Source organism: Alligator mississippiensis, chromosome 1 (assembly GCF_030867095.1).
Source record: "Alligator mississippiensis isolate rAllMis1 chromosome 1, rAllMis1, whole genome shotgun sequence".
NCBI lineage: Eukaryota > Metazoa > Chordata > Crocodylia > Alligatoridae > Alligator > Alligator mississippiensis.
Window position 1 is genome coordinate 405,949,880 of NC_081824.1, and position 13,670 is coordinate 405,963,549.

Consider the following 13,670-nt stretch of genomic DNA (forward strand, 5'->3'; position numbering starts at 1 on the left):
ACTGAATAATATATATATATACCACTATACCCCCACAACCTGTCCCATGGCCACTATAGCTCACTTGAAAGTCCAAAGCACACCATTGCAATTACATTGCACACACTCCCATCACAAATCTGCACTGTGCTCCAGTTCACCTATGCTCCACATGTCCATGCATTCATGTGTCCGTCACCATCACCCTGGCTTGTCACAATGATGCAAACTTGCCCTTAATCATCCCTCCCCCCATCCATTTCTCAGTACTTTCAGCTATCACTGTCATCATCATTGTTTTCTCTCTCACCAGCTCCACCACCATCATTATCATCTTTATCATCGCTCTCTTCAAGGATCCCACCCATGAATAGGCTGTGCCAGTCCATCCTCTGCTATATGAACCCTGCCATGTCTTCCCTGACCTCTTCTACTGCTTTCTTATAGTACCCTTGTATCTTGCTTAGTCCCATTTTGACACAGGCCTCTATATAGAGGTTTGTGTGCCTGTACATGAGCAGGTTCCTGGTCTTCCACAAGGGGTTAGGGATGAAGATCCTGTTGCCAAAAGTGGCATCAAGCATCCTCTCAGATAGCAGGAGGTCCACCTTACCACAGGAGACTGGTGCCTTCCAAGTCTGGGGAGGCACAGGATTGCCAATGGGGGGAGGGTCCCCTCACATCCGATCACCGAGCATTGAAGCACCAGAGGTGAAGCCAGCAAAACTGAAGTGCACTTCCTCCAGCACTTCTGGTTTTCTGGCTGGTGCTTCCAAGGGGTGCACAGCCAATCTCGGAGGGTGCATGTGCACCCCCGCCACATTGCCAATGCACCCTACTTTCCCTCCCTAACCCATTTAGGGCTGGGACAGAGGGAGGGGAGAACTGTGGGATTCTGGAGGACCTATGGGTTTCCTCACTTCAAGAAATATTATGCTGGAACATTTCAGGTGTTTGTGGAATATCTCAAAAATCATATAGCTGGCCCTTTAAAATGATTCAGAGGCATCTGAACATCTACATTTCTATTTCTATCCACATTCACTGACAGCAGGTACATAGTGGGGTAGCTGAGAACCTACCATTAAATTAGCCACATAAGAAGGCCTCCAGTCAATCCAGTGAATTTTTAATTAAATGGAGATTCAGCAGAGGCAGTGTTCATTGTTTTCCCTTCATTTGAGCAATTCTGCTTTATAAGAAGAGGTCTCTTTCTCTCATGCCAAAACATACAGTTTAAATTTAGAGAAAAACTCTGCTATTGTTTATATTGTTATCTTTTTTTTGTGTGTGCATGTTTCCAGATTATCTCAACAAATATAATATTGTCACATATTCTTTGAATCTGAATTGTGATTTAGCAATTTCAAAAAAATTAAATTTACCTAATAAGCTCCATCTTGCTAGACATACATGGGGCGGGAGGGGGCGGGGGGAAGGGGGTACATGGGGGTATATGTTTTATTTCCACCACACAACTTTTCTGGGATATCTTCCTACATTATACTGCACACATTTCAGAGCTTCTGTTCTTCCACTCTGTGCAAGCTGAGAACATCATCCTGCCACTTGAAGGTGATTACCATCTGACACCCCCTTGAAAACTAGTGAAGTCTATAGTAGCATCTGTGAATTTATGAAATGTTTTAAGATTGGGTTGAAAAAAAAGCAGCAGCCACAACATTTGTGGATTGTGGGTGTTGTGTGGGAAAGAAGACAAGACAGAAATCATTATATTATTGGTAGCTGATCGGACATATGGTAAGACTAGAACAGGGCATGCTGAAATTTGAATGAAACTTATATAATACTTCTTGCAAAAACAGTTACAAGTATTTGAGCATCTCTAATTTACATGTACTCTCTGCATTAAAAATACTGGAATTTTTTTTAGCTGATTTTTCCCCTCCAAATTTATTATATTTCCTCATTGAACATGTTTTTGTCTTTCCATATCATTTTGTCTATTAAACATACATTAGGATTATTTTAAAGGTAAAAAGACACCTTTCTTCAGACATAAGCAGAAATAATTCAGTTACTATATCAGTACCCTACTCAAATATGACAGCAAGCATATGCTTGCTTTTTGTGCAAAATGAATATTTTGGCATCCCATAGTTTTGTTACTAGCCATGTCCCTTTTGGAAACAATCCTGATTCCCTCTTACCCACACAAATCTGGCTAAATTTAAATAAATATTTATTTTGAGATGCTCAGCATTCTTGTGTGACTTCTGGTACAGAAATATAACCATTCCTTATTTCTAACTTCATAATGTGTTCCATTTCATTCAAAGAACATTGTTGAAATCATCTAACATAACACCTTTGAGTCCCATTTGCATGCCTTCAGTTTTCAGTGCATCTGTTTAAGTCTACATCTGTCCTTTCTTATCTGTCTCAAATTCACTGTCCAGGGTTGTTTTATTATTTATTACAATGATCTTTCAAGTCATTTCTACACTTACTTCTCTTACTCAGGTTCTGATCTAAATATCATGACATATTTTGCATTTCTTTCTAGTGCTGCTGAACATACCTGATTTCTTCAGGAAATTTTTACCCTCTGGGTAGCTCAATATATTGAGATGTTTTCATGTTCTATTGAGTAAAAGCCCTCTTGTGTCAATTACTACTGAGTAACTGTAGACCTTTAATTCTGAAGCTATTAAAAAGTATGGTATACAGTTATGTTAAAAACCAAAACTTAGTTCAGCTTTGTCTAAAGATTCACTTAGATTTCAACCTGATTTTGGCTGACTCAGAAAATTCCCTCTCCTGCTGCATGTCCTGGGAAGAGACTTAAAGTTTTAGCTCCAAACTGGACAAAGAAGAGCTGATTTGGTTGTTTGTTGATTTTAGTTTCACATTTGCTTGAGTCTGAATGCTTACAGGAATATTTAGAAGACTAGGACATGAATTGCAAAAACAAGATATGGGAAGAAAAAAACAAATGAAACCCCTGCAAATTTAAACTTTGGTGACAGGCTTTTTGAACTTTTTTCTTTGTAGAAATTTTGAATACTTAACCTGGAAATTTGCATCTAAAAACTGATTTTTCCTCAGTTTTTGGCAGTTTTCAGGCCAAAAAAAATCTGTTTCCAAAAACAAGGCAAAAATTATGTCTTCAGCAAATTTTCTCCTAAAAACTCCCATGAAACACATGCATGCATGTTTGTATATATAAGAGTGTCTTGGAAGTCACATCTTCTAACCCCCTGCTCCCTTTATTTTCCATCACTAATTTCAAATGTAAACCAGTCACTAGGTATGTAAAATAAAAAGGGGACAGAAATTAACTTTCCTTATGGGCATATTATTTTACAGCTTTATTTGAAAGGTTTTTGTTGTTTATTGTACATTATTCTGAATTCTGAAGCTTGTATCAGACACTGCCAGCGTATTTGTTGTACGATGTCAGTGGTCATAGGTCCACCAGGAAATTCAAGCCCTCCTCAATGGCTAGAGGGAGGATGGTAAATGTAAAACAACTGAACTCATGGGAAAAATCATGAGAAAACAGGAACAGGCATGCAGATTATAGGTTAATAACTAGGGAGGACACTAATAAAAGAGCTCCAGCTAACTCCCATTGCCCCTTGAATGTATCTAAGGAGCTAGTGGAGACACCCATCTCTGCCTGGCTATGTGCAGAAGAGAAAGGAAGACTCCCTCTCTACCCACCCAAGTTTTTTTCCAGCCAACAATTCCTTCCTGGTCTGGAAGATGGAGACCTTGGCCAGATCAAGGTTGAGAAAAGTTTCCAGGATTTTGTTGAGGTACATAAAGGGTGTAAATAAAATAAAATGTATAGGAAAAAGTGCAGCCAAAACCTGGATGGATGATGGGCTGACTAGGCTATGGTTTCAGCCAGTACAGATATACGTCTCAAACAGAAGCATTGGAAGTCCTACAACAAGAATTTCAGTGCTATTTCTCCACAAGCTATTTCTCTTTTTTGCTTTCTTCAATGTTTCTTTCAGTTTTTTAATTCATCCTGAATTATTTACCAATAGAATTATTCTTGCAGCCTCTTCTTTAGTAGCCTCATTCTTCCTCTGTCTAATGTCATCAAGCTTTTACTTCCTTTACTTTTTAGGCTCTTTGTCAGTCTTAAACTCCATGAACTAAATTCATGCCTAGTGTTAAATTCAGAAACTTCAATGGAATTGCACCCAGTGAGACTTTAGCCCTATATCTATAATACTTTCCTCCACCTTTATCTTATAAATTTTCATATGTAGACAAATGCTTTTGTGAAAGATCTGCTGCATATTACTAAGTGGGGTTTGCTTTGTTCCCTGTTTCTAAAAGTTCCATTGTCTCTTTCAGTTTACCATATCTCTGAAATATCTTTCTCTACAGAGGATTAGTGTAAACACTTTTCCAAGTTGGATATTGAAAATGCCCAACAATATCAGTTTGGAAGGCTTCCAGCTGTAAAATGACTCATCTCCTTCTCTACACATTCTCTGCCAGAATCCTGTCTACAACAAACAGTCTTTTCATCCTCCAGTAGGAACTTTATTATTGTTTTGCCATCTGATGTTGCAGATCATTTCAGAGTCTATCCTGTTATTTCTAATCCTTCACATGCAGTATAACACCAGATGGTAGATATATACAGATAGACCTAGTTAATCTGCATAAGTCAAAGATGTATACTCAAGGCTTGTGTACTTTGCAGGAAGTTAGTCCTGATTTATGCTGTAAGTTCCTTTGGTGCCTGTGACAAATGGGAAATTCTGTGATGGCTTAAGGGGGTATTCACTGTATTTAATAAGAACAAAAAAGTCCCTGCAATATCCTCTGTTATTTATGATGCAGCACATTTATTTTATTCCACTCCTACATTTCTAGTTCAAATCACTGCACATCTTCATGCAGAAGGTAAATACCTGCACGATAGCATTGGTTGAGAAGGGAGTTGGAAGTTTCAACAGATGGAACTTATGACACCTGGGGAGACTTTTGATAACATGATAGGCATTTTAGCTGGGTATTTCTGAGGGAAAGATGAGCATTGCCACTGTCACAATCCACCCAGATCATAACAAATCCCAGGCAATCCTGTCTCTCCAACAACTGTGTGTTGTTTGCCAGATATTGTAGTGTACTTTTTGAATGATAACTTTCATTAGTCCTACAGGCTAGAGTACAGCTTTGGTATCTGACTGGGCCCTGCCTGTTTTCAGAAACTTAAGATAAAAAATATCTAGCAAGTGCATAGATCCCTGGTTACCCTAACCTTGGTTATTTGAACACTACCTTGGTTTTACTCATTTGCAATTGCTATGTTGTATAAAAAAACTGTTCTCTTTTCAAGCTTCATTGATATAATACTAAACCTCTACTCTTATGTCTGATATAGTACTGTAACTCATAACTGTTAATATAGCACACTGCCCTCTTTATAAGCTTTATTTTACACAGTATTGTATCTCTTCTCCGAAGTTTGATAAGGTAATTTGTAAAAGTTGTCATTTAACAAAGCATTTTTTAGGCTTTTTGCATCTAGCATATGCATTTATCAGTCTAGTGGGGTTTTACATTGTGTATCCTGTGTTAGCATGTACAGTGTCTCATAAGATGCTGTGGTTTCACTTATAGGAATGAATTCAGTTATCTGAATGACTTTCCAGCAGGTGTTTTCCAAGGGGGTTTGGACTACCAACAGTGTATATTTCTGTTTTCCCAGTTCTGTACAATTACCATTTTGAAGCCCAAATATATATATTTTTAAATGTATGATATAATATCGTGTTATATATGGATTTATAGGGATCATTACTATAAGCTGACTATGGTTCAGACCAGTAGTCCTTCTACTCTAATATCTAGTCATTGGTAATAACCACAGCCAGGTCCTTCAGGAGTGGTACAACAAAACCCAAAGTAGACAAGTATAACTTAGCCTGCCCATAAATATAAGTAGCATATTAAATTTGTTCATCAAAACGCTGGCTGAATAAGTAGGCAACCAGTGATTTTCTGGATCATCGTGTACAAGTTAAGAGATCTAGTCAGGTGCCTGATGAATTTGCTTGTATGGAGTCCTGTAACCATCACACTAAGACCTTTAATGCGTATGCCTAGGCAAGAATATGGAGGAGTGGAGACTTCCCAAGACCTACCATACCTCCTTTAGATCATTGAGACAGAATCCAAAAGCCAGACTGAATTCAGACATTCAGTGCCTCAATGCTTGTAGCTTTTGCCAGAGGCCAACAGATAAGAACTGCTTCCGACTCAAAGAATATGCGTTTCTGTCAGGGTGATATCCAATCAACGAATACCCATAAGGCAGTGGGGGGAAATTATTTATTATATTACAATTTAGCCCTGAATGATTTGCTTATCAAAGTCCTTGTTAACTTAGTTTCACTTCCCTCTTGTTATTATCAAGGTTAAAACTTCAAGGGCTTTTTTTCCATTTTTCATGACTCAGCAGTCTTAGTCCACCTACTTACTGCTGCCACAGAGACAACATCCCTTAGGACTAATGCCATAGGCTTTAATTGTTCAGTGTTTACTCAGAAAAAAAATACTATTTAAGTCAATTGCATATGGATGAGATTTCAGTCCCAGTTAAAATGTCAGGATTAGCCCTACAAATTTCAGCAGGACTGGGATTTCACCTTTCCAGGTAAAGGCAAATGTCCCCAACTTTCAGCAAGGTCAAATCTTAGACCCAAAATACATGTCATTATCATTTTAAGGGTCCTGTCTCACAGGCTCTTTACATGGGGAGTTCCACCAACTTCAGAAAAAGTTACAGCATGAAAATATATGTACAGTATAAATACTTTTCATTGCAACTCATGAATCAGTCTTGAAATTATGATTACATTATTATTTAAAACTATTTTAAATTATTATTTAGTTAATGAAAGATAGTTGGATTGTCATCACTATTATTGTGGCAAAATCATGATCTCTTTTTGCCAGCAACATAGCCTGAGTAACGAAGAGGAAAGAGGAAAGCTAAGAAGAATCCTTTATTCCAGAGAGTCTATGATAATATATATGGTTAGGCCATGGAAGAACGCATTGGTGATTGTAGGGCACCAGACACTCAGCAGCCAATCATTGCAAGTTTCTGCTCCCTCTGCTTCAGCTTCACAGGGCTGAAGCTGGCAGCCCTTGCCACAGGCAGATGCCCTGCCCAGCTCCCTGGCTCATCAGATGGAGCCCCTGTGTGGCAGAGCAACAGCACTGATGACTTGAGGGGTGGCAGGGGGGAATCAGAGGGGTGCTAAAACACAAGTTCACTCAGGGTGCCATTTTCTCTAAGGCTGGCTCAGATAGTCAGCTGTAAAAGCTGTCCTCTGAATGGACAAAATGTGCTCCACTGTACATAAAACGCATCCTGCTCCAGAAGTTCATTGCCTTGTCTATTTCTATGGTTTACCTATGCTACATTGCATGAAAGTAGCTCAGCAGCGAGGGTGTAAAGCTTGAGGACCATGGTTAAATAGTGGAATGTGCATGAACAGGGAAATGGGATGACACTCCACCAGACCTTAACTAAAAATTCTGAGGGACAGCAGTGCCCCCCTCCAATTTTGGTGCTTCTCCAATAGCTCCCTATTCCATTTTTATTTATTTTGAACATTAGTAGTGATATTTTGCTCATGAAGATCTGATATTTTAAACGTTTGGCCTCTGAAAGAAAGAAAATCATATCTATGTATACATTTTCTCCATGTCAGATCTCATTCTCCTTTATGCACCTAACTGCCTCCCATGCCACTATCTGACTGCAGTTCTTGGCACTTAAACAGTTTTTGATTCCAATTCCACCTTTGGAAGCAAAAGGGAGGAGAGCCCTCCCCCGATGTAACCCAGTGATTCTCAACTAAGATGCTATAGTGCACTGAGATCTTTTTGATGGTGTCATGTTGTGCAACACAATATTGGCACTGCTAAGGGTACCTGATTTACAAGGCAAAACCAGAGATTTCAAATAGAAATCCCTAGTGTCAAAAATATTCTGACCTATTATGGTTTTTTTGTGAGTTCTTTGCAACAGGAAAAAGGTGATTTTATTATTTTCCTGTAGTCTAGAAATAAATGAAAGCTAAAAGTTGGCATTTTCCAAGGGGTAAGCCAAAAAGGTTGAGAACCAAACCCATTAGATTAACCCAAAAGCTCAGTGATTAAGTCATTTTCCCAGGGGTTAGGAGGCCCAGATTCTAGGCCTACTCATACATAAAGCATTTTAACCTGCAGCTTAGCAGAGTGCTTTAGGTTAAATATTATATAGACTCTTGAAAATTATGTCTTGAATTTAATATACATGGGATAAAACAAATAAGGAATGGCAGAAATTTCTGTTCTGCTCAGTGGGAGGGCACAGGATAAACCCCATGGCCCCTTTCCATTTAGGGCAGCTTCCATTTTACAGCATGACATGTCCATACATTTGCTCTTCTTCTCTTGGTCTCACATATCTCAATTTCCTGGAGATCAAGGCAATAACTGTGAGCTGGGAGTTGTGATGAATAATTAGGCTTCCAAACTGCTAAGCACCATATCTATACATTTATTTATATTTAAAGGTCTAAATGTCTAACTGCTAAGTGTTTGTTCTCTAGATTAGGCAGACAAACAAGTGAGGAGAACACAAACCTGCTCTCTATTATTTTTTTTACTGTGACAAAAGACTAGCTTATTTATGGACAAATTGGTTGCATGACTGAAAACAAAATATATAGATAATCAACCAGATTTTTTTTAAATAGTACTTTATCCAAATATAATTCCTTAACTACTACATGCTAGCTTCACAGTTTATACACTTGAAATACTCATAGATACTTTATAACACCTCTAATCAGCAAATCAGTACATTTTGAGTATCAGTGAAAAATTTCTGATCTAAAAGGTTAGTATTGAGTCCTCAACTATTTATCAAAACAAAGAAAGTATTCCATTCTATTTTATCACTGTCTTTATGGGTATACTATATACATCTTAAAAAGAAAAAAATCTGAAAAATCCAAGGCACAAATGTTATCATGTTTATATTTTACATTTATTGGACATGAAGCAAAATAATCTCAGATAACCTGGTTTTCACCTACTTAAGAATATTTTCTTTTTAGATTTAGATGTCCCAACAATGCAGTAGTAGATTGGCTAAGGTGTCCTGTTATGGCTCTGAATTCATCCTAAAAACTGTTGCATAGGTACTGCGTTAAGTGGGGCTCCCCGCCTAGCCACAGTGCTAGGTTTCCCACTTGCCTTTGGGTACGTCTCCCACCTGACTTACCTGCCATGCGTTGTTCTTATTAATTAGGATGTTAATTAAGTGGGAGGTTGCCCATTTTATGCCCCAATGCCAGGAGGTGCTATCTGTGGCTCTGCACCTCCCCTATACCACAGCCCATGCCTCGCAGATGGCACACCAGCCCCACACTGAGCTCCAGAATCCTCCTATCAGGGCCCACCTTTGATCCTTCCACTCAGGCGGCCTACTCTGTCATCATTCGGGCTGCCGAGCTCCCTGTAGCTCTCTCTCATCTCGGGCATGGTCCCCCCCGGGACCTTTGGGCACACAGACCTTGGCCTCACCTTCAAGGCCAGGTGGGATCCCAGGCCCCCTGATCTGGGCATCTCTCACAGTGGGCCCCTGGCTCTTTTGAGCTTCCTGATCCTGGCCCCAGCATTGACCAGTCGAAGAGGTAGCCAACTTCCAGCCTCTCTCACTAGCCCCATAATCTCTCTTAGGTCCACCTTCCTGGACGTGGGAGCTGGGTACCTCACACCATGACTTGTGCTCCAGGGTCTCACAGGGGACTTTCACTCCCCACCAGAGCAGCAGGTCATGGTGCTACTTAAGATCTCACTTTGGACCCACACTCAGCCTCCCAGGAGTGGTGGACTTATTGGTTTCAGGAATCACCCCTCTCTCTCTTGGGCTGAGCCTCCTTTACTTGGCCTCTGGCCCAAACTTCAGCCTCAGGCATCCAAAGACCTACCTGGGCCTACTCCCCTCACTTGGGGATCCACACCACCCCTGGGGCTCCAGAGATTTCTGTCCCCTTCACTTGGGGCTCCACACTGTCCCCTTCACTCAGGGCTCCTTGTCTCTGCCCCCTCACTTGGAGCCATGGGGCTTCCCTCCCTGGTGGGCTCAGGTGGCTGCAGCCATGCCTGGCCCCAACTCTCCCTCCTCGGGGTATCTCACCACACAGGGCTCAGGTGACCATAGCCGTGCCTGGCCCCAACTGCCTCCAGTGTTATACAAACCCACCCGAAGGTGAGGGCTAGGGTTAAGGCACCCCTACCCACCTTTCACCAGGGTGATAACTGGCCTGGCATTTCCTGGGGGTTCCTGTGCCACTGACAGGCCACCAGGCCACCCACTCCTGGCAGGGTGCAGTTTTAGGTCATGCCCAGGACCAGGAGCCTCCAAGCCATCCCCTACAGCTCCTCCATTACCTCCAGGATGATACACGAAGCCTCACAGCCAGTAGGGAACTGAGCTCTTTATATAGGCAGCCAGAGATCTATTTCATAGATTTCATAGATTTCATAGACATTAGGGCTGGAAGGGACCTCGGAAGATCATCGAGTCCAGCCCCCCGCCCAAAGGGCAGGACGTCAGCTGGGGTCATAGGATCCCAGCAAGATAAGCATCCAGTTTCATCTTGAAGGTGTTCAATGAAGGCGCTTGAACAACCTCCGGCGGCAGGCTGTTCCAGACCTTGGGGGCTCGGACAGTAAAGAAATTCTTCCTTATGTCCAGCCTGAAACGATCTTGTAGTAGTTTGTGACCATTCGTCCTCGTCATCCCTTGGGGCGCTCTGGTGAACAAACGTTCCCCCAGATACTGGTGGTCACCCCTGATAAACTTGTAGGTGGCCATCAGATCACCCCTGAGCCTGCGCTTTTCCAGGCTAAAGAGCCCCAGGGCTCTCAGCCTGTCATCGTAGGGTCTGCTTCCCTGACCCCTGATCATGCGCATGGCTCTTCACTGGACTCTCTCAAGCTTCTCCACATCCTTTTTGAATTGTGGAGCCCAAAACTGGACGCAGTACTCCAGCTGCGGCCTCACTAAGGCCGAGTACAGGGGGAGAATGACGTCCCGGGATTTGCTTGAGAAGCATCTATGGATGCAAGCCAGCGTTTTGGTCGCTTTACTAGCCGCAGCATCGCATTGCAGGCTCATGTTCATCTTGTGGTCAATGATGACCCCCAAGTCTCTTTCTTCCATAGTGCTAACCAACATAGCACTGCCGAGCCTATAAGGATGCTGCGGGTTTTTTTTCCCAAGGTGGAGAACCTTGCATTTATCAGCATTGAACACCATCAGATTCTCATCCGCCCACTTGCTGAGCCTGTCCAGGTCAGCCTGGATCACCCACCTGTCTTCTGGCGTGGATGCTTTGCCCCAAAGTTTGGTGTCATCGGCGAACTTGGCCAGTCCGCTTCTGACTCCAGTGTCCACATCGTTAATGAAGATGTTGAACAGTATGGGTCCAAGGACAGAGCCCTGGGGGACCCCACTGGTCACAGGACACCGATGAGTGACTTCCATCAATTACTACCCTCTGGGTCCGAGCCCGGAGCCAATTTTCCAGCCAGTGGATCGTGGGGGACCCAAGGCGACAATTGGCCAGTTTCTCCAAGAGACGATCATGGGACACCAGATCGAAGGCTTTTTTGAAGTCAAGATATATGACATCAATCTCATCTCCCTTGTCCAGGTGATAGGTCACCTGGTCATAGAAGGAATGAGATTGGTCAAGCAAGACCTACCCGCAACAAACCCGTGCTGGCTATCCCTTAAGATGTTGGCGTCGGCCAGTCCATTAAGGATGGCCTCCTTAATAAACTTTTCTAAGATCTTCCCCGGAATAGAAGTCAGGCTGATGGGCCTATAGTTAGCCGGATCCACTTTCCTCCCTTTCTTGAAGATAGGCACCACATTGGCCTTCTTCCAGTCTTCGGGCACTACACCAGAGCACCAAGAGTTTTCAAAGATCCGCGCTAGAGGCTGGGCTATGATGCTCGCCAGCTCCTTGAGTACCCTGGGGTGAAGATTGTCAGGGCCGGCTGACTTGAAGGTATCCAGCTTCTCAAGATGTTCCTTCACAAAGTCAGCATTAATGGAGGGCAGGGGATCACCCTCACCCGGACTTCCCAGCCCTGTAGCAGGCACAGGCGTCCCATGGGGCTGATGAAAGACCGACGCAAAGTACCTATTTAATAGGTTGGCTTTTTCCTGGGCGTCAGTTGTCATTTGCCCCATCTGGTTCAGCAGGGGTCCAACGTTGCCCCTGCTTTTCCTCCGGCTCCCCACATATCTGAAAAAGGACTTTTTATTGTCCTTGATGCTCAAAGCTAGCTGGAGTTCAGTTGCAGCCTTGGCTTTCCTGGTCTGCTCCCTACAGGACCAGACCAGTGCAGAATAATCCTCCTTGGAGGTGACTCCCATCCTCCATCCTTTGTAGGCCTTTCTTTTTAGCCTCAGGAAGTCTGTTAGGTCCCTGGAGAGCCAGGGGGGCTGCTGTGCCCTCTTGCTGCCTTTCCTCCGAGATGGAATAGACTTAGTTTGTGCATTGAGGATCGCTCCCTTGAGGAGCAACCACTCTTCTTGAACTCCCCTCTCCCTGCGGTCACAGTCCCTTAGGGCCTCACTGACAAGCCTCCTGAGCTTGTCAAAGTCGGCTTTCCTGAAGTCAAGGACTTGCGTGTTGCTGACCAACTTGCCAGCTTTTCGGCGGATGGTGAAGGTGATCAGCTCGTGGTCGCTGTCACCCAGCTTCCCATCGATCACTAGGTCGCCGACTAGGTCCTCCCCAGTAGCCAGCACCAGGTCGAGCAGCGCTTTGCCTCTCGTTGGCCTAGATCTAAAATGGCTGCCTTAATTAAGCACCTGCCGGCTGCTTGGCCTAGGTCTTAAAGTGGCAGGAACCAACAGTGCCCTGCCACACACCTTCCCCCTTTAAATGGTACCTGGGGGGTTTCCCCTGCTGCTCCTCCAAAGCAGGTTCCCACTAGAGCCTGTGGGAGCCCCCAAGTGGCAATCACCCTCAAAGGTGCTCTGCCACACACCTTCCCCCTTTGAATGAACTCGGGGGGGGGAGGGGTTCCCTAGGTTGCCTTCTCTGCTGGACTCTGCCCCAGCCTATTGCAGCCTCTGCCACATGGTGAGCACTCCAAAGGTGCTCCACCACAGGTAGCCAGTCAGGTGTCTGGAGAATCAAAATGAGCAGGAGGTGTTACTGGCAAAACAACTCTCTCCTGCAGTGTTGGCTACTGAAATTAATGTCATAACCAGGGATTCTAGCTTTCTCTGATTAAAGAAAAATCTCCAATTTTTGGATGAAAAAAATACCCCAAAATCAACATTTTTACATGATCAAATGAAACACCACTATATATAGGTCTATATATTAGTGGCATATCATTTTAATCACAGAACAATGTGGATTTTGGATTACTTTTTTAAAATCCAAAAATTGGGGATTTTTTTTATCAGAGAAAACCAGGATCCCTAGTCATAACCACACTAGCCCAATGGCACTAGGTACTAGAGGACCTGTGCCCTGGATACCACAGACCAGAGAATATATAGTATAAAGTGTTTTATTGTATTAGGAAAGATTTAGGGGAGCCAGATGGAGTTGAAGGGACTCTTTTCTTTGATTTCTTTTTTAGAATATTTAAATGCGTTG